This window comes from Falco peregrinus, chromosome 13 (assembly GCF_023634155.1).
Source record: "Falco peregrinus isolate bFalPer1 chromosome 13, bFalPer1.pri, whole genome shotgun sequence".
Lineage (NCBI taxonomy): Eukaryota > Metazoa > Chordata > Aves > Falconiformes > Falconidae > Falco > Falco peregrinus.
In genome coordinates this window covers 2522438-2546453 of record NC_073733.1, presented here as the reverse complement: position 1 = coordinate 2546453, position 24016 = coordinate 2522438, and the positions used below count along the sequence as shown (strand labels likewise).

General features: G+C 42.0%; 1 long non-coding RNA gene across 2 annotated transcripts in view; it reads right to left on the bottom strand.

The window, feature by feature from the left end:
- The window catches only part of LOC114011649 (uncharacterized), a 63977-nt gene extending 41350 nt beyond the window's left edge, over window positions 1-22627 (bottom strand). For both annotated transcript variants that reach the window (XR_003553660.2, XR_008749657.1), the window contains exons 1-2: window positions 21628-22627; window positions 18203-18280 (exon numbers count right to left, since the gene is read on the bottom strand). This is a non-coding gene — a long non-coding RNA (uncharacterized LOC114011649). The remainder of the gene's footprint in view (window positions 1-18202; window positions 18281-21627) is intronic.
- Between the last annotated feature and the right edge of the window lie 1389 nt (window positions 22628-24016).

Here is a 24016-nt window from a genome sequence, read left to right as displayed (position 1 = left end):
AGTATATATAGTACTGGTTTAGACTGGGAGATCAAAGCGGAGAGATTAAGGCCTAATTCTTCTAAAGTAGTCCACTAATATTTGAGGCTTTTGATTCTGGGGTGTCCAACTTGAAAAATTACCAACTACATTTCGGCTGCCCTGAAGACTCAGCGTTACAGCAGGAGCACGTGGGACCAGCGGGTGCCCTGCGCCTGTGCGAGCCAGCCTGAGGCGCTCCACCGTGGGTGCTCAGAGCCCCCCAGATCAGATATTGCTTCTGAAACTTGGCCTCGAGTGGCCCTTAATCGTAATTCCTGGCAACATTCCCTTTATTCAGACGGTGTTACCCAGTCGTGGAGGCTGTGGTTCGATTTTAATGTCAGATACACAAAGTACTAGGTAATCTGGCACTATAAATTTGATTGAATTAGGCAGGACATTATGATCACATTTTTTATCAAACTAGCCAGAGCGTACACTTTGGAGTTTACGCAGCCTTTGTGGTTTATGTTAGCTTTCTGCCAGCTCTGCAAAGATAAACGATAACCGATATGTCATAAAATCTGCTGAGACAAAGTTATTACACAACTGTTTGGGTTTTTTTTGACAGACTCAAACCAAACAGGGAGTTTGTACTAGTTCAATGCTTTGTTCCATGTGTCATCGGAGCTTTTGATCTGGTATAAAGCACCAGAAAACAGACTCACCACTTTGTAGAATTACAGGCTTAAGTTATCAAATAAATATGTGCCCTACAAGTGAAACCTTGAACAATTCTTTACAAACTACATTGTCGATTTTCATAAGAATAAACCTGATCACCATGAGAATTTTTGCAAGTACTGTAATCAGAACCACTTTAATTTCCAATCTGGTATGCAGTGGCAACAGCCACAGCTGGAATTCATGAAACCTCAGAACTTCCACTCGCGCTTTTCCAATGGCAAAGTTTCTGCAGGAGATTAACTGAATAAATTGTGTAACAGACTCATACAGCGAGTAGGAGAATCTGAACTTGTGGGAATTTATTTTCTTTCCGTGCTCATTAAGGAGCGATGATCAGATTTCTGAAAGCAGAAATGCTATGGCTCAAACAGCATGGGTAACTTACAAACTAATATTGCCCTGGGCAGAACAAAATAAAGGCAAGAGTGCACACATGACCCTGCTTTGTAAGTGGGCTTTTAAACCACAAAACCTTCAGCAGAACACCTTGGGAAATTCTCTTGCCCAACTTAACACATTTATGCTTCACTTTCACTGAAAGAGCTATTTCTGCCAAGACTCTAATTTCTACCAGTTTCTTCAGACATTTTCACTCTAGATCATATGGCGCTTAGATAAGGTACCCACACCACCCATCGCGTCACAACCCACTGCTTATCTGTGGTGAAATCTGATGGAGCCCCACTAATATTATCTATTAGTGAGGTCAGACAGAGAGTGATGATCCTACCAGAGAACTTGGCTCCAACCAGAGCAGGATTTTTACATTAATAATAAAGTCTTTTGAGGACTGATGAGCGAATTCTTAACAGATATGCAGTTCAGAGGACAGGTATGGTAGTTCTGAGGGATGTAAGGAGAAAAGAATAGCGGGATCTCTAACATCAGCATGTGTGTTCAGGCCCTTCCGACTGTTTTTAAAGACACCTCACCTCCCGCGGCATCTATTGATCATGTGCTGGGAGGCACTGATTCAGCTTAGCAGTCAAGGGAGTCAGAGCATTAGTAACATACGGTAGAGCAGCTCAGGTCTGTTGAACTCGGATGACAGAAGAGGAGAGCATCTTTATGGGGTTCACACATAAGGAGCGGCCACCTTGCAAACTCGTGTGTTGGTTTGGAGACGGGCTCTCTAATGAAATGCGAGTTGAAACTCTGCCAGCTGACGAAGATGGCAAGTGATTTATCCAGGACTATTCAGAAGTCACGCTTTTTAAAACAAGCTGTAACTCAGTGATTGAGGCACTTTACTTTTTTTATGAACCTTCTATTGATAAAATTAACAAATGTAATGAACTTGTGCCATCTTGCACACTATAATTTACACAGGAGAATTAGAAATAGGGTATCATTACTTGAAAAAAATGTATCTGTATATATTCAGGCACAGACAAGGCACTCTGGAGGCAGCTGTCAAGGGGAAAGGGAGGAGCAGGCTGTGCAGCATCTCTCCTGTCACACAACAGGCAGTATTTGCTATGCCAACCAGCAGTTTTTTACAGTGTACAGCATTCTCTTCTTGAATCTCCTCTTTCTCTATCGTTCAAATTAAGATATGGCTTTCAAGGTATCCAGATTAGTTTTGAAATGACAGTATAGGTACATCCTGCTTAGTATAGCTCCTGAAATTCCAGGAGTGTTCAGATCTCATTCTCTGAACCACTTGGCTTACAAAAACAGGGCCTGATGTTCAATATAAAAGAGAACTCATATACACAGGCTAGAAACTATGACAATAAACAGATGGATGCTTTTGATTCCCTCCAGAAGAGAGCAGATGTGGTTGCAAGCACAAACATACGCATTCACCCAAATTAACCATAATATTCATTTGAGGTTTATCTCACAGTTTATCTCAAATACATGAATTAAGTATTCTATTAATGCTTTATATGTCGTAGGTCAGTGTGCTTTGGCTTTCAGACTGACTTCTGCAATAATGGAGTTAACATAAAATTGCATCCCAGCTTTGAGACAGCACCTTCAAGTAGATACAATTAATTTGTAATGTTTTTTACAAAGCCAAGTCAGACCAAAATAACAAAATTAAGACCTGGGAAAAAAGCAGTTGCAAAGCAAACCATCATCAGCTATGTAACTTACAGCAGTACTTCGGAAGGGTGGTGGGTGGACAACATCCTCAGGATTTCTTTAACAATTACATCCATCAGGATAGGACTTCACGCGCAGGCAATTTTTTCCTTGTAGGGGAATTTTCCCTATAGGGAACTATAGCAAACACTCCTTTGTTAAAGAGAAGTTATGCATAAAACCAGATTAATTGGTGGAAATATTAATTCAGGGAAAAGTTGTATTTTTCGATGTCGGTATGAAGACAGCCTGATTCAGCCAGGGATTACACAATTCATTACCAATTAGTTTCCTGTATGCAACCGATATTATGAATTTTTTGTTGTTCCTGATACCTAAATGTTTTTCATTGAAGATAACAGACTCATTTCTCAGTTCACAGACTAGCTCTTCAACTACCTCTCGCTAAGATGTTTCTAAAACCACAGGGTAGCATGATCTGCTGTATGCAGACACTGTTGCAAGAAGTTCTTGCAATTCTACATCTCTGCCATACCAGATAATACCGGGAATATTAAATAACTATGTTACTACACTGTGATACTTACCTCCTTCGGATTTCTTTACCCCCCCCAGGGGATTACCAGTCTCTGCTGGTGACATCTCTGGGGTTTTGCCTCCATTCATTGACATCTCTGGGGTTTTGCCTCCATTCATCTTGCTGCTTCAGCCTGGTTCCTCTCCCCCTGCGCCCCCCCCCCGCCCCCGGCCTGGTGTCCCTGACACAGCAGCAAAGAGTAGCAGCCTTGCTCCCCCTCTGTTCTTTCCAGTTACTGGACCAGACAGGTGTCCCTTTACCCTTGTGGATATCCCACCAATTTCAAAAGAGTCAGTGGTCTACAATTCCAACTTTGTGCCCAAGGGAAAAGCCCTGTATTGCTTAAAAATGTACACACCCGCTTGTTTTGCAGAAAAAGACTTTAAAATAGAAGTATTTGAAAATTATCTTCTATTATTGAACCACAAAGCAGCCAGGTTCCACCCTGTAGCTCCTGGAGGGCAACAAGGGATATTCAGCGGCTTAATGACCCAACACAAAGACAAAATGCAAAACTAGATCCTAAAAATCTCCCTTTAAAGAGGTCACATCTTTCCAGATGAATCTGAATCTCAGTGTCACAGGCAACTGTCAACTAGAGAAAGTCTGCCTCTATATCCACTTGTTTGCTGTTCTGCATCCATCTCCTCCTTGCCCAAACACTACGTGGCATGTTTTTGTTTAAAATTCTTTCTTAATGTCACCCTAGTACAACCCTGGAAGGGGCTTAACTATGACGGAGAATGAAATGATTCATTTCTGCTCAGTCACACCGCTGAAGGATGTCATGGTAAAATTGGAGATAGATTATATAGAACTATCCTCTCATTTGCGAAATGATGGGGCTGTAGATAGCAGTAAGATCACATCAGTGTCTGCCTAATAATATGGACTGCTGGTTTTATGTGGCTCTATTTACAGTAGCTATCACAGAAGACTGTAGAGCACCTTCTGTAGACCTCATCTGGGGCTGATCACAGCTCGTGCGTGGAAATTCCCTACATGCTCAGTGATCATTTCTACAGGTGTTGCTGTAAATGATTTTATTTAACCATATATTACACTTTCCCTCCAAGCTTGTTCTGGAGAAAAATGTCAATGCACTGCTAAGCTAACCAGTGACAACAGCCTGTTGTGACGAGCAGTACTGAAAAGATTTTAAAGGAAAGGGAAAACTCCAGCAGTACCTGTCACAGGTACCCCACAGCTGGTGAAAGGCAGACTCACTGCTACAGGATGCATTAATCAATTAGATAATTTATTATTAGATACTGTTATTCAGAGATAAATACATGATTACTCAGTCTCAACCACAGAAGAATTCAGGAGCAAAGATACTCATCCAGCAACCCTGATATATGCAGACGTTTCCCTAGGTGGTAACAACAGAGCTGGCTATTGTAAAGGAGTACGCATTTGTTTTAGTATCACACACAAAAAATATAAGCAGAGGTCCTGTAAGTACAAAAAGTGTTTTGCCAGTGTCTCCTGGGTCATAAGTAATTTTTTGTCATCCGGTGCCCCTGCTTCTTTTGCTGAATAAATAACCCTAACTGATTTCCCTGCTTCAGATGATCTGTCCAAGCAAATAATCTTTTCATTTATTTTCCCCTTGCCTAGGAGGAAATTTTTCTTTTCTATTAAAAGATGGTTGCACGGGAATATTGGTCAATGGTCTATGAAATGAGAGAAAGAGTGAGAGAGAAACTCTGTGTTGATAATTTAGATAAAGATTTATCTAGAGCCATTCTTCTGGGTTTATCCTCTCGGTAGCTGTCATTTCCCAAAACACAGAGGGAACAATGTCATTCTCACTTGAGCCTGAATGTGCATTGTTTCTTTCTACTGGAAAGAACCAAAATTGTTCATCTTATGTGTCACGAATTCTGTAATGGCATAATCTAATGGAAATACATCCCCTGTTTATTGGCAAAGTATCACCATTTTAGGAAGAACGAGGCTATTTTTTGCATTATAAGGCTCTGACTAGCCTCGGTGGACAGACTGCTGACATCTGTGAAGTGTCCAGAAAGCTACAAATCTGTTTCAATGTAAGCTGCCACTTCGAAGAGGAAAACAGAACTGTGTGACACCAGGCATATTTGGGTAACATGCTAAAAAGAGACTGAGACATATTCCAGCATGGTCCCAAGAACGAGCTGGGCTGGCACAGCTAAGAGGGAGAGCAGAGCTGGGAAGAAGCAGTTCGGCGTGAGAGAAGGGGAACCGTTTCAGCGGGCAGAGCCAACAAAGCCTGTGCATTGATGAGCTACGGCTTCAGCAAGATATTCAGTCTGCTTTGGTTCTCTCTAGAGTCGCTGCAAAGACAGAGAAACCTCTAGAAGGTGATCTAAGACATCCAAGTTACGCTTCTACCGTGAGCAGCCCTCAGAGATCAGCATACTCTTTGCTCACCTCAGACGAGTAGCCTGATATTTCGCTATGTCGGGCACTTAGGCTAAGCCTAAAGATAAACCTAAAGATGAAATTCTTCATCCAGATTTTGTGGCACGTGTAACACTTGTACAGTGCTAAGACTGAAGGGGTCCAGGTTCCCTTTCCCTCTGGTGCTAGGGAATAATTACTATCTATATTAGGCAGAAGTTGAAACGTAAGAGCAAGAACAATCTATTCTGAGCTCAGATCCGTCCCAGAGGATTAGCAATATACTTGTTTCGTAGGAAACAGGTATTCAAAAATGTTTAGCTATTTAAGGCATCATATCTTCACATAATAAAGGAATCTGGGTGTCACAAAGAGCAAAACAGCCACCTCCTGAAAGACAGTGTCTCTTTAAAATGTCTCTAGTTAGCAACCTAGACACACACCCAAAATCACTGCTCAAGAGATAGCGCTGCTCCTGCGAGATCTCCCTGATGGCAATGCTGATGGGATTTTTATCTTACTTGTATCCTGGTGATGAATGTATAAGCAAATGCAGGCAAATTGATAGCCCTTCTCTTTTTATCCTGCCTATTTTTATTCATATAATTGTCTAATCCTTATTTGAAACTCCCTAAGCTATTTGCCTCAATAATTTAAGTTTTATTCATACTCTGGGGTTTGAAGAAACAGAGCATGGTGTCTCCTGCAAGAAAAATCCAAATGATGTTTCTTTGTGGCTGGAATTTAATCTATTCTAAGTGGTGCCTCTGGTCCCTAGTGCTTTGCTTAGCAGAGGTTAGCTCTCTGGTGCTGAAAATAGAAGATATTTTAGCATTTATGTGTAAGTATCTGCATGCAGGAATGCAAATCTGTAAAAGCTCTGGAGTTCATCTAAAATGCTAACAGAATTATAGAGCTCCCAGTCTATAGAGCTTCCATCCTGAAGATACTCATCGCTCCTTCCCAGACATATGTCGCTATAGGTCTCTCTCTTTGTCCACTGGTCAGCAGGGAGTGGTCGTAACTTTCACGGTTGTTATGCAAAGAAAATGGCCTTGAATTTTATTGAGGGTGAGGGTGTTGCTTACATTCTTGCTCTCTAGAGGTGTTAATTCCAGATGTGAGAGCAGTCATTCTCTCGAGTGCTTTTTAGACTTTTATAATTCTGCTCAGGTGTAATCTGATTTAACAGTTAGAGCATCCTTCCTATATACCAAATGGAAAGAGACAAAACCAATCGGCTCTCTCAGCCATATTACAGTGAACAGAAATGAAAACGAGAGAAATCTACCGCTGCCTCCATGGAAAAAGACCATGGCGCAGCAGCAGCAAGCTTTGCTACAGGAATGACATGCCGAGTGGGGGCAGCTCTGGAGAGGAAGGGAATCAGGGAATACCACAGCTGTGGGCTCTTACACATTACCTACTAGTCTGAGTGTCACATCCTCGTGTGTGTACACACAGCATTTGTACACTAACTTTACCATCAAGTAATGAACTACTTCTGTTCAAAGAGTGTTCTAAATTAAATCACTTTTCAGGCAATCTGATTTCACAGATCTCCTTCCTCATCATACGTAAATGACATATTCTTTATTTGCATAGTGCAACAGGAGAAAATGCCAAAATGAAGTTTGACAATCTAGTTTCTACTTCTGTCTACTACTACCTAAGTGACTCTGGGCAAGCTATTTTTTTCTGCATGTACTTCCCATTCAGGCAGGTGGGCACATTGCAATCCATGAATACTGTCAGGCAGTTTCGTTTATTAACATCTCAAAGTAAAGTAATTCTAAATCCCTCAGTAAGAGCTCCTGAAAATCTTCCATAGCAAAGATTTTGAGCAGCTCTGCATTTCTTGGCTCTCTCCACAATAGGATACAAACTTGTTCAGACATCACAAGAACAACTGCTAGTATGTCACTTGCAAGTGCAACAAGGCCAACAGATGCAGAGCCTGATCTTGCTGCCCCTGTACAACGGTAGTCCTGTTCCAAACATTGTGTCATGTGGGTGAGGAAAGGAGGAGGAAACAAGGAAGCTTGTCTAGAAAAATTTCATCCCAGAGATCAGATTATTCCTGAAACCTACACTGGTGAGCACGGCCCTCAGATCCCCCCTCACGTCTGCATAAATCATCAGCTCTCGTGGGGCCAGGAGAGCACTGGTAGGGCACCTGAGTTCCTTTCGAGAAGGATCGTGCAAGGCAAGTTAAGAACTGGAAAGCACGTTTGCTGAATAATTGCCTGAGGTGAATTTTAGATCTCTCAAGAGGCTCCAGCCACATAATTGCAAATACTTTTTATTTTATCTGAACTTCGTAATTCTAACTTGTAGTGATTAAATTAAAATTCCCATCCCAGATCTGTAGAAACACAAGTCCTAATAACAACCACTAAATATCAGTATCACATTCAGCCTTAGTAATCTGCTTAAAAAAGCAAACATCTGCAATCACATTATCAACCAGCCAAGGGGCTGAAGTCTCCCAAAGGGATATGCTGGGTTAGAGAGAAATTTTGCTTAGAAAGGAAGCTCAGATCATCAGCATGAAAAAATCCAACCAAAGACAGCAACTATGTGCTGTAAAACCTAACCACCGTAATGCATAGCAACCTTTTTTGTCTCTCTTCCATGCCTGAACAATTAAAAAGCTTCCAATAGATTCTCCCCCTCCTAAATGCAGGTCCATCCACTGTTTAAAAAGATTGCTTCAGGTTTATCATGACTCTAGAATTCTTTGTTTCTGGCATGCACAACTAATGCAATAAACACCCTCACATTCTTATGTGGTATTGGTAAATAAATAAAAATAATCCCTAACACAATCCCCCACATGTCATCATGATAACAATGCTCTGGAGCATCTTATGCTTGCACACTGTCATCATCCAAACAGCATCAGCCATCTGAGCGAGCCCGGGTAGGTTTTCTTCTTTAATGAATCACAGAGAGAAACCAAATGTTGAAGCTGATCCTGCTGAACAGAACCCTCACAGCATTATGATACAACCGTAAAAAACAGAGGCAGACTCCATTTCACATCGCTAACAGCATTGCCTGTGCTTCAATTTCTTCTGTCAAGACGCAGTTTCTTTGGAAGAACTACAGCAAGTATCATCCACGGCAATCAGTCTGTAGAGGCTAGTGTTGCCACTGGCAACTTCGGGCAGAAAAGGATAACTTAGTGGTTCAGGGAGAAGTTTGATTCAGAGTAGATGGCAAACACAAGGCCCCTGACATGTGGAAAGGTGGCTGGGAAGGGAAAGGGGCTGTTTGGGCAGAAGACACGGGGGTACTGCTTTCCCCACTCCATGCCACCGAGCAGCGTCAATGCTGTGTTGCTGCTCCTGGCAGGACGCAATTAGGCATCGTAACGCATGAAACTCATCTGCTGTACAGTTCGCCTGTGCGGCTGGGTGTCAGCACTCTCTGCTGCACAGTCTGCCTGTGGTCACTGGCAGGGTCTCAACACTCAGATTGTTTCAAGCGAGGTCTCAACATCTATGGTGAGGGGCTTGGTCCAGATTACAGCAGGCTCAGCAACCGCACCAAGTTACAGTTTTAGCAAATTACCCCCTTTCAGCTGGGCTAGACACACTGTCTGGAGTACCTACCAAATGTGAGGTAATGTGGCTTGGACTAAACCTAAATGGTTTAATGTAAATTGCATTACTTCACCGAAGGCACCCGATATTTAACCTTTACCCCACCCACTTTTCTTTTGTTGTTGGCTGTTGTAACTGTAGTACACACAGGTCAATGGCCAGCTCCCTGCCTAAGGCTTTGTTATCTTTTTGATAAATCTCACTCATTACAATTTTTACTTCTGCAATTTGAAAGGATTACAAAGACTTGGACAATGAGAGAGTTAACTAGGACTGCAAAGCACATTTTCAAGATCTAAATTCTACATCTTCAGTTCTCTATTGTTTTTCAGTGACGCTGAAGTACAGAATGAGGGGGCTCTACCTAAAAGAAGCAAGTGAAGTCTTAAATGCATACTTGATTGAGTATGATTACCCACCAGCTCTTTTGAACACTTATCTACAGACAGGGAGAAATGAAGCATGGAAAGAAGGCACAATAGCTTTGTATGTAACAAACATTAATGTTCTTGGTTGGGAAGCAGTATGCTTGAGGCTTCGGAAGCACTCTGAAGTCCCTGGTCTCCTTCACACTACAAATGCATCAACAGTAGGAGGGATGTTTACAACTAAACAACTGTTAATATGTTGTAGTTAATAAATACACATGGATTTAAGTCTCAGCATTAAAATTTGGATATGACAAAATACAGCATTGTTTAGATCTTTGGTTTTACTTTAGTATGCTGAAAAAGGCAGATCAGAATAGATTCTGGCTTTCAAACATCCTGAAACACGGAATTTCTCATGTACACAGAGAGAAATTATAAACAATGGAGAGACGTCCTGTCAGCAGAGGACAGGATGAGAGCACAGTGGGCACTGACCCTCCTTGAACTGGGAAAATTCACTTCATCTCCCTAGCACAATCCATAGCTCTGTAAATCAGGTCACTGTGGATGTGCTGCTGTTGAAGCCCTGGCACTACTACATTAATCTGCTTATACTCCCACTGGCTCTAAGACCGAAGTAAGTTGCCTTTCTTAGCCCTAAGACTGGCCCATACGGTTGGGTATAGCCTGACACGACTTCTTTCCTCCTGCACCTATTTTGCAATCAGTATCCCAAGTAGTTAGTTCAAAGCTTTACTGGGTGTTCTTACACGAGGTGACACCTCTGACTGTGGCACGGGTGCACCCAAAGCCCCTGACCCTCTGCTCTCACTACAGGTCAGAACGATGAGCACTTCACTGACGTAACGCTCTGCACAGTGTTCACGATCAACGGCCAGCCCAGACAATTCTACATACCAGCTGACACCAGCTCTGCTCCTGGCTGCGGTTAGGGGAGAGCAAAACAGAGTTCTAAATGCGAACACTGCTAGATTTCCTAGGCCCTCGGGCCATGCCTTCTACATCCAGCCATGCCTGCTACACAAGACTTACCATACTAAAAACCAGAAACGGTTATAAAAGGCACTTGTTAAAGAGCTGGCCATGGAATATTATGACAGCTTTTGTTAAAAACATCGTACGTTATAGGTCAGCTACAGTACTGCATTGCCATTAGAACAGAAAAGCCAAGAGAGACAGCAGGTACTTTTAAAATCAGTTTTTTACCATTAGGCCAGTATATTACATCCTGGATGATAAATACTGATGGCCTTCAAGACACTTGTAATCCATATACGTTCTTTCTCTTCATAATTGATTGGCAATTTAGGCTTAACTGCATAAGCAAGTTAGCCTAAGCATCTAACAAGCATTAAAGCAAGTAAGCTGGGCATCTGTTAATGTGCAAAGAACAGGGAAACAAAGATCCTGAATGGCAGCAAAGAGGCAGGTGAAAGCAGCACTCTGAGGTTATTTGTTCTCATTCACCTCTAGGGACTCAGTCAACAGACACACAAATTTTGGTGCACCAAAACCACGTTACCAAACACCTTCTTCTTCGTAAAGGAATTGGCAGTTTGCTCATCCTTAGTAAAAATGTACAGGCTGACTAATCACTGAATTTGTACTGTCAGTAAGAAGCAACTGCAGCAGTGTCTCTGTCTTGTCAATAAAAGGGAAAACTTGGCACTCCTGACACCTTCATGGTGACTAGCAACGGCCTCTGTCTCCGCAAGACTTGACATCCCTCTGGTCTGCAGCGGCGGGGAGATGAAAGAGGCAAAGGATACCCATGTACAACATGTGCATTTTCTTTGGGACAATTACTGAGCAAACTCTCTGATGGGATGCTGTAAAGACAGTTCTCATGGGGCTATTTCATGTCAGCAGCTGATTCCATCTGTTGACATTACTCTGGTCACTACGTCTTGAATACTTTATTTTTAATTCTTTTTTTTTGGTCCTAGATCAAAATTTTGCCCACAGACACTTAGGTACAAATTACCACTGATGTGGGAGTCTGCAAAAGTCAGGTATAAACAAGAGCCCTCAGACCATACCCTGTGCATGTTTGTTTGCGTGATATTTTTTTAAGCAAGGTATTTTCAGGTCCCCTATGAAAAATATTTAGGAAAGATGTATTCCCTTTTATTCCATTGAACCAAATGATTCTGTTCATTAAAGATACACTTTATTCCTTGCACACAGCAAGCTCCTGCTCAGCAGGCATTTCTGGCATGCAGAATCAGTTATATTCACCCTCCACAGACCCCGGTCTTTCAAAGTCTCCTTGTCCTCTAGCACCACAGGCCAAGTTTGGTTACAGGCCAGCTCCTTCAACTTTTTTTGTAATTCTGTGATTAAGTAATGTCTTCAACCTTTCACTTCACAGAAGCACAGTGTAATTGAGGTTGGAAAGGACCTCTGGGGACCGTGCAGTCCAACCCTCTGCTCACAGCAGTCAGCCAGAGCAGGCTGCTCAGTACTGGGCCCAAACTGAGGTTTGAATATTTCCAAGGACAGAGATGCCATGACTCCTCTGGGCAATCTGTTTGAATGCAGTTAAATTTGAAATTCACTATCCACACTTATCTCAACACCTTTTATCTTTATAATTAAAAGTGACTATTAGCAATGTCTGCATGTGGAGATCACACACAGATCCCCAGCCTCACCTGCCCTGGGGGGAGGATGGTGCCTTTCATACCCAAGTCAAACCTCTCCCGTCAGACAGAGGATTGTTGTTGCCAGTGTTTAAAGGAGTATCATCATAAATAATTTGTTTTAAAACAATATCCAGATTTCCAGAACACATGATAGGACTGAATCCACAGAAGTTATAATATTTACTTTGCCTTTTATCACTGATGTTTGGCATTTTCATTTCAATGCAAGCATTAAAACTATAATATCTCCCGACAGTTTTATTTTCCATTTTTTATCATACTTTTATTTTTGTTATAGGCCTGTCTCTGATACCCATTATTTTAAGGTCTAATTACTATCTGATCTTCAGTGCAGACTAGTATTAAAAGGAAAGGGCAAATTGCTTTAGGAGATTAACAATCCAATCAAAAATAACTACCCTACATGTTTTGGTACTGTAACTTCCCCGCTTCCTTTTCTTCCCTACATAGCCTACCACTCCAAGGACAGACATTATCATATTCTGCTTCTAACAACAAATACATTATTGTTAAAAGACAAATATGCCCTGTCTATCAAACAACAGAGCAATAAATATGCAAACTGAATAATGCAGAGGCACCTGAAGCCATCGGAACGTCTGTCTGGAAGCAACACTTAAGTTTGTTATGTGCTGTGACTCTACCGGTGTCTTTTCCTTTATAAATAAAAAGATACTAAAATGTGTTTCTTTGTAGTAGTTAACACTGACCACATTATTGCAACAGTGGTAAGAGGCCTGGGAGAGACTGGGTCTGATAGGATCACACAGGTCAGGAATGAATTGGAGGGAGACTGTTTTAGAGGTGGCTGCAAAGATCATAATTGCCAGCAAGAGTAGCTGTGCCTGCAGAAACATCTACCCAAGCCTGCCAATCCGCAGGGGAAACCAGAAAAACACAGGGTATCTGACGGGGACACTGTGCTCAGCAGCAGTAGCTACAATTGCAACAAGAATGGTTTCCTAGTCTAACTTCCCAGGCCATTTTTGGAAAAAGATCCCAGTACTGAAAATAAATGAAGACCTTAAGCTCTTAAATTATTTCCATCTGTACACCAAGTAGGAAGCCTTCACAGTAAGTTGGCAAAAATACTGATTTTAAAACAAAAAGGTAAGGTTGAGTTATCGCTGGAAATTGTTAGCATTGCTCAAGAGAGCCAGCAAATTCTGCATTTGTCTTCAAAACCGGCACTGAGCGGGCAGCAGCTCTGCCAGCCCTCACTGCCTGCAGCCTCCTGCCAGGGGGCTTCACCCCACTGTTGTCCTTCGCCTTTAGGGAGCAAACCAGCCCTGTCACACCATGGCTCCTCTGCAGAAATTCCCTGTCAGGAGGCCAGGTAGTGGTTGCCTCTGTAGAGCAAGCCAGGTAGGATGCTTTGCTGTTCTTCACAGAAAATTCTGCAATGGCCTGCCTCTTGTAGCCATCGGGTCAGCAGTGACACTCCTTCCATCCAGTCACCACAATGGTTTCCCAATTCACGGCATAAATCAATCACATGCATCTGCCTAGTAGGTAACTACGCTCGCACTTCCAACTTGTTTAACTGCTTTAACTGAACCTTTATTGCAGTACAATGATTTTAGATTAATACTATTATAAACAGGAGTTGAATGAGCAACCAAACCAGAAGGGGCCTATACCCTGCACTGGTGTTTCACTGTCACACGCAGCTGTAGCAAGTGCTGCTATGGAAAGCCAGAAAACGGGACAGGTATGCTTCGGTTCTTGTGATTGTTAAATACATAGGGCAAGAAATGTTAAGAAGAAAAAAATTCAGGGCCAAGTTTACTGGGCTGTATGAAAAGTTTATTTGTAAAAAGGTTGTGACGATTGTTAAAAACATAAGGTATGAAATGTTAAGAAGGAAAAAAAAAAAGGGGAGGAATTGTAGAGGAATGAAGGCAGGTTAATTAACATTGATAATATATAGCTGTGGGCCAGCTTCAGGGGCGGTGGGTTGGCTGATGGGGATAATGTGCAGCTGTGGCTGGTTCCTGCTAAGTAGTTATATAGCTCTAAGGGAAGAGAATAAAGTTTAAGTAACAGCCTAGCTTTTTAAAGCTTCTGTAACTCCTGGGGTTATACCAGCCTAGGTCAGTGTCACCTTATCTAGCCATTTTTTTGGGTTTAGACACAAGCCTGCTCTTGTGCTTAATGTTCCCTGATGCTGGAAAGGACCAACAGGACAGTAAGACCCTAAGGACAAGCAATTTTATTCAGCCAGAGTACATTTAAAAACACGTAACAGCTTCTGTTACATGCTAATGGTGCCACAGTTTCACTGTCTCATCTTACTCTGTCAACTTGGTGGCTGAATTATGGTTTTAATATCTTAAGCCTCTACTCTGACTATGATTAGTTGTTGTTTTTTTCTGATCTGCACTTTAGAGTAATACATTGTTAGATACTTTATCTGGTTATAACAGAGCATTGCGAAAAGAAAATCTGTTTGCTATTGTGAGTTATGTATCTATATGGCCATACATGATCTAAACATGTTCAGAATCTGTGAATTTTTCAGAACATGAGTACAAGTTCCTGATAAAAAAGAAATACATCTTTAAGCTTCATTTTTTTGATTAAAACCGGCAGCACATTTCAGCATTAACACTTTTCCCAGTTTACATATTTTCATCACAACCTCCATTCAAAATGCAGCTTCCATCCATTCTTTACAATCATTCTGCTTTAAATATTTAACGATAAACGTACAAAATACAATATTGGATCAATGTGGCCTTTATTTCACAAGCCATTCCCAAGGGACTACATGCATGCAAACACCTTAACCCATAAATAAGTATGCAGCTGATCAGTCTATGTAATTATCCATAGCTGAGAGAAGACTATAAATGTACTTTACTTTTCAAAATTCAGGAACAATCTAGCAGAGTTTTTTAAGTTGAGCTATCACAGGAGTCAGCAGGTGTTCTATGAATGAAGAATTTGAAAGCTCAGGGTTTCGGCTGTAAGTGTTCCTCAGTTTGAAGAATTTATAAAGGTAAATAGGTGCACGGAGTAATAATGGAAAATTCCATTTAATACAGGACAAAAGAAGGGCGGATGCAGATATATTCTTAATGAAGGGAACAAAGCTTGACAAGGAGCTGACAGACTAGCCAGTACCTTCAGGTCTTCGGGGTAGGTAACTTTCCCAAGCTGAATCAATCTATGGACTGTGCAAATCACAGGGGCACAAAAACCTGCCTTCCACCAAATCAAGTTAAACACTTCTCCCACCACACCTATTCAGACTTGATATGCCCCAGCTTCTTTCCTGTATGTCTAATTTGTTCCACAGAACTGCCAGGTAGCCCCAGTCTCTTCCTTCACGAGCATTTTGATAACAAACAGAGGGTTACATTGATTCAGGAGGCTCGTTTGCTAGCAGGATGGGATTTTCAAGCAAAGGTTTCCAGGCTCTGAAGTCCACAATTCAAAATGCACTGCTATGTGAAGATACCTAATCAAATTCTAATCTAGCTGGGGAGAGCTAAATTCTTAGAAGTTTTAAACTTCTAAGGAAAATAACTAAGCTACAAGTTTTTATAGCTCTCCAGCTTAAGTATAATTTTTGAAAGCATACGAAGTTGAGGTAACTGAAATAGAATGATACTTTAATGATGCTTTGCCCATTAGGTTATTAAAGAGATCAGTCAATTTGTTTCACTTGCTTTTAATTATCTTCTGTGGAGTCATTCTGGTTTTATACTGGTGTAAACACATCACATCCCATGCTGTTTAATTTCCTTAAAGATTTTGTTTGCCTGTTTCTAATTTTATGAGGACTTTAACTTCCAGGTGTTTAAATCAGCAATGAAAGAAAAAGATGATCATCTTACACTGCAATAGAATCAATCCAAACTATATTTTAACTTTATGAGTGTTCGTTTTCTTATATCGGCAATTCCCAGTCAGCAGTCTCAGGCAAGATAGCCTGACACTTTTAACCATATAAATACCATGATTTTGAAATAACTGTAGGTTTCTGCTTGTTATTGCTTAAGATTCAACAGAGGATGCATTGTAAATGGGCCTTTAAGGAAACCAATTCTATTATTGCTGCTAGCTGGGGCAATGACAACCATCCTGAAAGTAAAATTACTGCCATTAAATCAAGAAACTAATTAGAATCAGATCATCAAGTTCATTTTCTGCTGGAAACTTGGTCTACCGGCATGGGGTAGAATGATTTACTCAAGAGTACATATCAGAGCTGAGACAATCCTATTGGGTTAGTGTATTTCTGATATTCAAGCTGACTGAAAGCAGCTCAGCAGTTCAAGAAGGTTCACAGGCACTTGTGGTAGCTAGATCTGGGCTAGCAACTCTCACGAAGAAGAAGGTTGGGAACATGCAGATTTGGAAATCTGGTTCATGCCTGTGCATGGAGTCAAAAGGAATCAGACTCTAATCTTCCTCCATAATCGCAAGTGTACATGGAGCCTTCAGATGACTGCATCAAAACCAAAGGCACTACTTTTGCTTTTCCCACCCTTTTTCATTATTGAGATCCCTCCATCCCTAAACTCTGACAGTAAAGATCAACATGGTATCATATGGAAAGGATTACAGTTTGACTATGCTCAAGCTTCTAAAATAAAGAGAAAATCTCTCTAGTTCACATAACAAGATATTAACTGCATTTGGCAATATTTGTGAGATACTTGCTGAAAATCCTCTTTCATACACAGGCACTGGAAATCCCCTGCACACGTCGTTTAACTTGTCTGCCAAACTCAATGTCAGCTTCCTGCTGTCTATCTTCTCCCTCTGTAGGTGGTTCAGCTACTCAGAAGGTGCATAATTATTTCATGAATATCCTTCAGTAAGCTTATTAAACTTGGGAAAAAAGCATAGGACTTTTAAAGTTCTGATCTCATACATACTTGAGAATGCTGTGATATGGTGATTCACTCAAAATGATAACCAATTAGACAACTTTTCATTATCAAAAGATAATAATGAAAAAGATAATGAATAAGAGGATGTATCTTGTCATAGAAAGAAGTGCTGCAGTTAGAATTCAGGAGTCTTGGTTGTCATTCTCTCTGACCTTAAAGGAGTCATGTACTCTTTAAGCCTTTGACTTCCCACCTATAACGTGGCAACACTAATACTAAGACATTTTGCATGTCTTTTGAGAGCAATTAAATGTTTTGAATGTTCTTCAAAATTATATGAGTCAGTGCAAAATGTGTTCCCACATGTATACTTAATTGGTTTTTAACAATATTTTAGGCATATGCGTGCCTATGTGTCTAATATGAACTCTCACTCAGCCTGTAGTAATTGGAGACCAAAGAAAAAACACCAAAATTTACATCTATGAGGTCCAATCTATTAATGGGACTTCAGAGTTATCAATTCTACAATTGTGATTTCTTTATAACCAACACACACTGAAGGGAATGATAAATTTACTTAATAGCTGCAGCATTATTGAACACACAGTCTAGTGGAACTTTCCACAAAGCACCGAGTGGTTTGCCTGATCGCTTCCAGCTACCTATCCCACAGGAGTTGGAAACATCAGCCATGTTTCAAGGAAGCTGCTGGTAAGAATATAATAGCTTAACCAATACAATGAAAATCACTATTTAAGATTATGGAGGCTGTATTTATTGAGAAGGTCTGTCTTAGACTAGGATACTAAAGTCCTCAAACATCTGCACACACATACATACACAGTTAAGTGGCAGAAACTGGTTGCTCAAGTTGAGATTTTCGTCCAGTTTCTGAGTTCTCAAACAGTCCCAGAAAAGGAAGACAGAAGTTGTTTCTCCAAAAATACAATCACCTGAAACAACTCACCTTACCAATAAGGAAATGCTCCGAGCATCATTGATGTTCCTTCTTCCAGGCCACAACATTTCTCAGAAATAAGCCTGCCTTCAGAGGAGATTACAAAGATGTCAAAATGGTGTTCTCTGAACGAACTACAAAATCACTCCACCTTCTCCAGTAGAAATAATATTCCACCAATAAAAGAATTAGAAAAACAGAAAAAGCCTTGGCTAATATGACTTACAGCACATGTAGGACATTTCAATACAGCAACGACTAATATCACAAAAGCTGGTGAAAGAACAAATAAACACTGTGTTTTTACAATAGATGGATATATGATGGGTTACACAGTGTGTCAATATGAAAAGCTGCAATTTCTAAATTAAGGCATTTTCTGAACTATCAAAACAATTTATCACTTTGAAGCAAATTCTGAAAGATTCCCAAGAGAGTCAACCTATTAGTGAAGAAAACTGATTAATATGTCTACTATCGATCTGTTGAAAGTGTATGATGACTTTGCCTTTTCCTTTGAAAGCTCTCCCCACAGCAACACACTGGGAATTCATCAGGATGGTCCACAAGGAAATCATTAAGCAAAAATTATAAAAGGAGAGAATAAAATGAAGAAAATCTCAAACATTTACTCTATGGGTTTCCCAGCTCTCTTCTTTCACAGGAATTCATGTCATGTTCAGGAAAAAAACCCCAACCCATCCATCTAAGGGAATGCTTTGTTCCTCCGAAGCACAATGATAAACCACTGGCCTCAAATACCCAACTATTTAAAGGATCTTCTTGAACGCACCTACAATAACTAACTCTGAATGGGGAAAAATTAAAATGAACTGATGCAAACATGTATACAAGGATGCAGACTGAGTTTAAAAAACACCACCTTTGTGCACCTCTGAAAGCAAGAGGATCTTGCATTGGAACTTTCTTATGCTCAAGTTGCTGTTGTAAGCAGCACTGAATCTATTCAGATACAAAAAGATCAAGACTATTGTGAAAGATGTGATTTAGAGATTCAGTCCCATCCCATCTTAGGTTTAGGATCAGCAGACAGACAATTCCAAGTGAAGTACTCTGAGAAATCAAGAGTGGATCTAATTCTTAACTCTCCTCCACTACAAGTTTTACTTCCTCTGAAAGAAATTACTTTCAAACGCCTGGTCAGTCTCCTCTGCTCTTCAGACAGCACTTCCCACAGCTGTGTCCCTTCTCCAACAGGTCTTTATGTCTCTGTTGAAGAGCTCAGATGCTTCCGCAGAAATGGAAATACATATGTACATACATATATGAATAGATATTTCATAATGCTGGCTAATGGAACTTTATTGCATTTTCAGATGTTTTCCCACAAGGTTATTGCAATTTCTTGCTACTGTAAGGAGAAAGGACTCACAAGGAAATCCGCAATCTATGCATGCAGTTTGCATTGAAATGCACCCAAAAATGGCAAGGTAAATGTTTGCTATTTACCACCACGTTAGGACACGCAGTGAGTAACAATATTTGTCCAGCTGAAAGCGCAAAGCAACATTAGGAAGACAGTTACGATACCCGGAATTTAGCCTATGCACTGAGGCTAATACCAAGCCTTGGAATGCAGCTTTGTGATCACAAGTGGTAATTTCTGTTTTGTGTCTCATCCTAAGGACAACCTTTCCTCACGTTACGCTGGGGAAGGCATAAAACACTCTCCAGCATCTCACAGAAGCAACACATTGTACAAAAGCTTGGCATAAAAAGACACTTGTCATGCTCTTCACAAAGGATCTTTACTAGATATTTCTCCCCCGGGTGGTTACCAAGTCTGGCCAAGACAAAAGCATACCTGCCTGCAGAGATGCTACTGTGACCAAGGACAAGATAGTAAGAGACAGTCTGCATCTTTTTTTCACAAAAGATTTTTAGTCTTCTTTTCCACACCATGAAGCCTAGTGAAAATGCAGCTAATTGTGGTTTCCTACTACTAACCATAGCATAATTAAGAACGGCTACCTATAAATATAGGTTTACAATTTTTTCTGTCTGAAACTTAGTGGACAGTTTTAACATTTAATTTGTATGCACACTTCTGATCTGCCATGGACACCAGCCAGTCTCCAGCAACTTTAAGCAAAGATCAATCCATTTCCTAATTAGAGATGTGAATTAATGGAAACTGAAATGACCATTTTAAATACAGCAGGCCCTAAATGATGACTTCCTGAGATGCTGCGTGCCCTAGAGCATTTTCTTTGTAATATTTTCAAACTATCCACTCTCATCAGTGATTTATGGTGTCTAGGTGCTGCCTGGCAGTACTTTGAATGTCTGTGCTGATAAAGAAAACCTTATTGTATCTTGAACTGTCAACAAATGCTTTGAAATTTCCTAAGAGTTCTTGCATTTGTCCTTCATATTTCCAGAGTTAAAAAAGCCAACCTCAAACTACCTGCCTTTCATATAGAATAATGCTTATGAGCATCTCATTAATGAGTCACATTAACTTTCTCCACCATCAGAATATGCGTAATTCCATTGGCCTCACACCATAATTCTCCAACTGGATACTGAATCTCGTTGTGACAGCCCAATTAGTTCTGCTGGCAACATTAATGAGATTATGATTATTTGAGAAACATACCTAGCAAGTATGAATTCTTATGCAGCCCTCTGGTTAAAAGGGATATTACAACTTTAATAGAAGGAGACATCAAAAAGCACTTACCCACACAAAGGAATTCAACAATTGTGTTTAAATTTAATTTAACATATGATAAAGAGACGAGCTGGAGTAAAAGCCTGTCACTGCTTCTCACACAATATTATTTATGGCTCTGTATAGGACCAACTCCATGACATTAGCAGATGGAAATCGTAATACCTTCTGACACAACTGGGTTGAGCCATCTATTATCACCCACAAATCCTTTAAAAACAAATCCTGGTTCAAATAATTATGCTGTTCAATATATTAACTTCCCAACAAGAGGAACCACAGTGATAAAATGACCTGGTTTAGGGAAGACCAGTGAAAAGAATGATCTGTATCCCAGGCTTCAAATCAAAAGCCTTTAATATTAGGATCACACTCTCCACTGAATAAATGTCAGAGAAATAAACTTGATAGAACAATATATTTTCCATGGTTTAAAATTATGAATTTTAAAAAGGATCAAGAACATGGAACTACAAAGTCTTTAACCTCTAGGGAATAAATTCAAATACCAACCAGGTCAGCAATAATCTAATGTCAGCTGTTACCACTAAAAAAAATGGACAATGATATATAATGAAGAATCAAGCTGCCAGGGAGGTATTTAGTGGGAACTGTGAGGATCTGCGTTACTCTTAGTTATTCTGTGCATCTTGATTAGAATTTTAAAGAAAAGGTAATGCTTCTTCCAACCCTATTTCACCACCGTTTATAACCCAGAGCATGAAAACTGTCAGCTTACCTCTTAGATTCTTCCAGATACTGATCTTATTCAGCTTGGGTGCTTGCTAGCTTGTTTGCAACATTACTTTCCTGAGAAAGAAAATATAACAGTTGATGAAAGGTGAATCTTTGGGTTGGAGAGGTTTAGTACACAATGCAGATTTTGCTGATCTACCTAGCATATAGTTCCTTAATCACATTTTCCTCCCTCTGTAGTTTTGACAGCCTAAGTCTCATTGGTATTCAGCTGACTCCCACCTCCAGCAGTATGGATAACTGCCCCTTCCATTTGCAGTTGCACACCTGACCACTACTATAATTTGTATGGATGGCAAATGTAAAAGAAATGTTAGTCACATCTAAATTATTTTAATTTTTTTGAAGCAAGCTAGATGAAAAGGGCCAGCGCCAAGCACTCCACTGTCTGCAGAAAGCAGTGAACAACCGAATCCGAGAACATTTGAATATGTGCTCAGACCTGTTTACATCCTTTTGCTTTACACTCCACTGCACCAATGCATTTATTTACTCTTCTGCAACACTGCGGATCTATCTCATTATGCTGGCCAAAGTTTCTTTATATGATAGGTATAGCTGCAGCACAGAGTTGTCTCTTTCAAGGGAAACACCATCCACGTAAGCTGCTAACACCCCGTGCTGCACTGCATCAAACAGGAGGGAAGCCAAGAGCTGTGTCCTAGAGCTCTCAGTGGAGGTGAGACCTTGGCCAGTTGGTCCAAACACCATGCGAGGTGCTTGTCAGGATACAGCCCCCCGTGACTTACACGTGGCAGACATGCACCACACTATGCACCCCAGAACCAAAGAGTAAGCTTTTCTTGATAAAAATAACGACTTCACTGAAAGAAAAAGAGTGAAAACCTGAAATAGCAACATTAAAGATATGTGTGTATATATAAATATATACATGTGTACATATATGTATACAGAAGAACCGGTTTTATCCACAATGTAACCTGTTGAAACTAGACCTCAGGCTACAGGTGGATCTCACCCCCTAAAACACAGGCTGCTTGCACCTTACCCCCGAGCAGGGTCCGCCCCAAGGCCGCAGCCCCCGCCATGGCGCCCCCCCGGGGCACCCCCCCACGGCCCGCGCCACCCCGCCCGGCGGCAGCGGGGCCCGGCGCGCCAGAGCTTTAACCAAGGGCTCCCTCGGCCCCTGGCTGCCCGCGGGGCTGGGGGCGTCTGAGGCCGATGGCGGCCGCTGCCGCTCAGGACCCCCCGCAGCGCCGCTAGGCCCCGGCAGAGCCCCGTCGGCCCTCGGTGCCCGCAGCCCGGGCGGGGCGGAGCCGCAGCCGAGGGCAGCCGGGCCTCCCGCCCCCGTGCCTCAGGCGGAGCCGGCGAGAGGCCGCCGGGCCCGGGCTGCCCGCGCTGCTCCCCTCGGCCCAGCCGGGGTGAGCCGGGGCCGCCAGCGGGGTCGGCCCCGCGCCCCCCCGGCCCCTCCGTGCTGCGGTTGGCAGCGCAGCGCCCTGGGCGGCTGGCCGTGCCGAAGCGGGTCGGGGCCGGGGCCGGCTCTCGGTAAGGAGCCCCGCTGCGAGGAGAGGCGGGCGCCCCGGGGCCGGCGGGAGGGCGCAGCTCCGGGCGGGAGCGGAGCGCGGCGGGGCAGGGCTGCCCGCCACAGCCCGGACCGCGGCTGAGGGGACGGCGGCGCTGGCGGGCTCGGTCCTGCCACCAGGCCCCGGGGCTGGCGGGAGGGCCCGGGGCGGGCCGTGTGGTAAAAGGTAGCCTCAAGGCCAGGTTCGCGGTAGGGTTTTCTAAAAAGACATTTGTCAGTGGAAGCGTGTGTTAAATCGGTTTGAAAAATGCGGTTTTTAGCCTGGAGTGTGAAATGAAAGAAACCCAACACACCACAAACAACCCAGCCCCCCACCTGTGTTGCCTCTGGGTTTTAACTTGAAGGTGCACGGAGGAGAGTATCTTAATTGGCAGTAATTTGGAGGAAGTGACGGTTTTTCACGAGTGGGCTGTGTTACATCTGTGCCTCCTGAGAGGGGGGAGCCTCGTTCCCTCAGGTGCCTCCCGAGCTCAGTGACATGTCGCAAGCTCAGTGACATGTCGCGGCAGCCCCTTCTGCCGCGCCAAGGGTTTGTCACCGTGTCGGTAGGACAGAGCCATCCTTAGCAAAGCGATTGGAACTGTTTTGTGGCTTCTCTTTTTCAGAACCCTTACTGAAGCACTAAGCTCGCTTTCTGCCAGTCTGTGAAGGTGGGTATTACCTCAGCCTTGTGAGGAACAAAAGCTGTATGATAGCAGATGGGGCTTTAAAGTTGTCTGTAAAAATGTTTTATTTGCTCTTTATAAGTATACTTAATGCTTCCAAGTTATTTATCTGCTGGTGTTGTAACAAATACCTATTTTTCAATGTGAAAATGAGCTAGTATCGG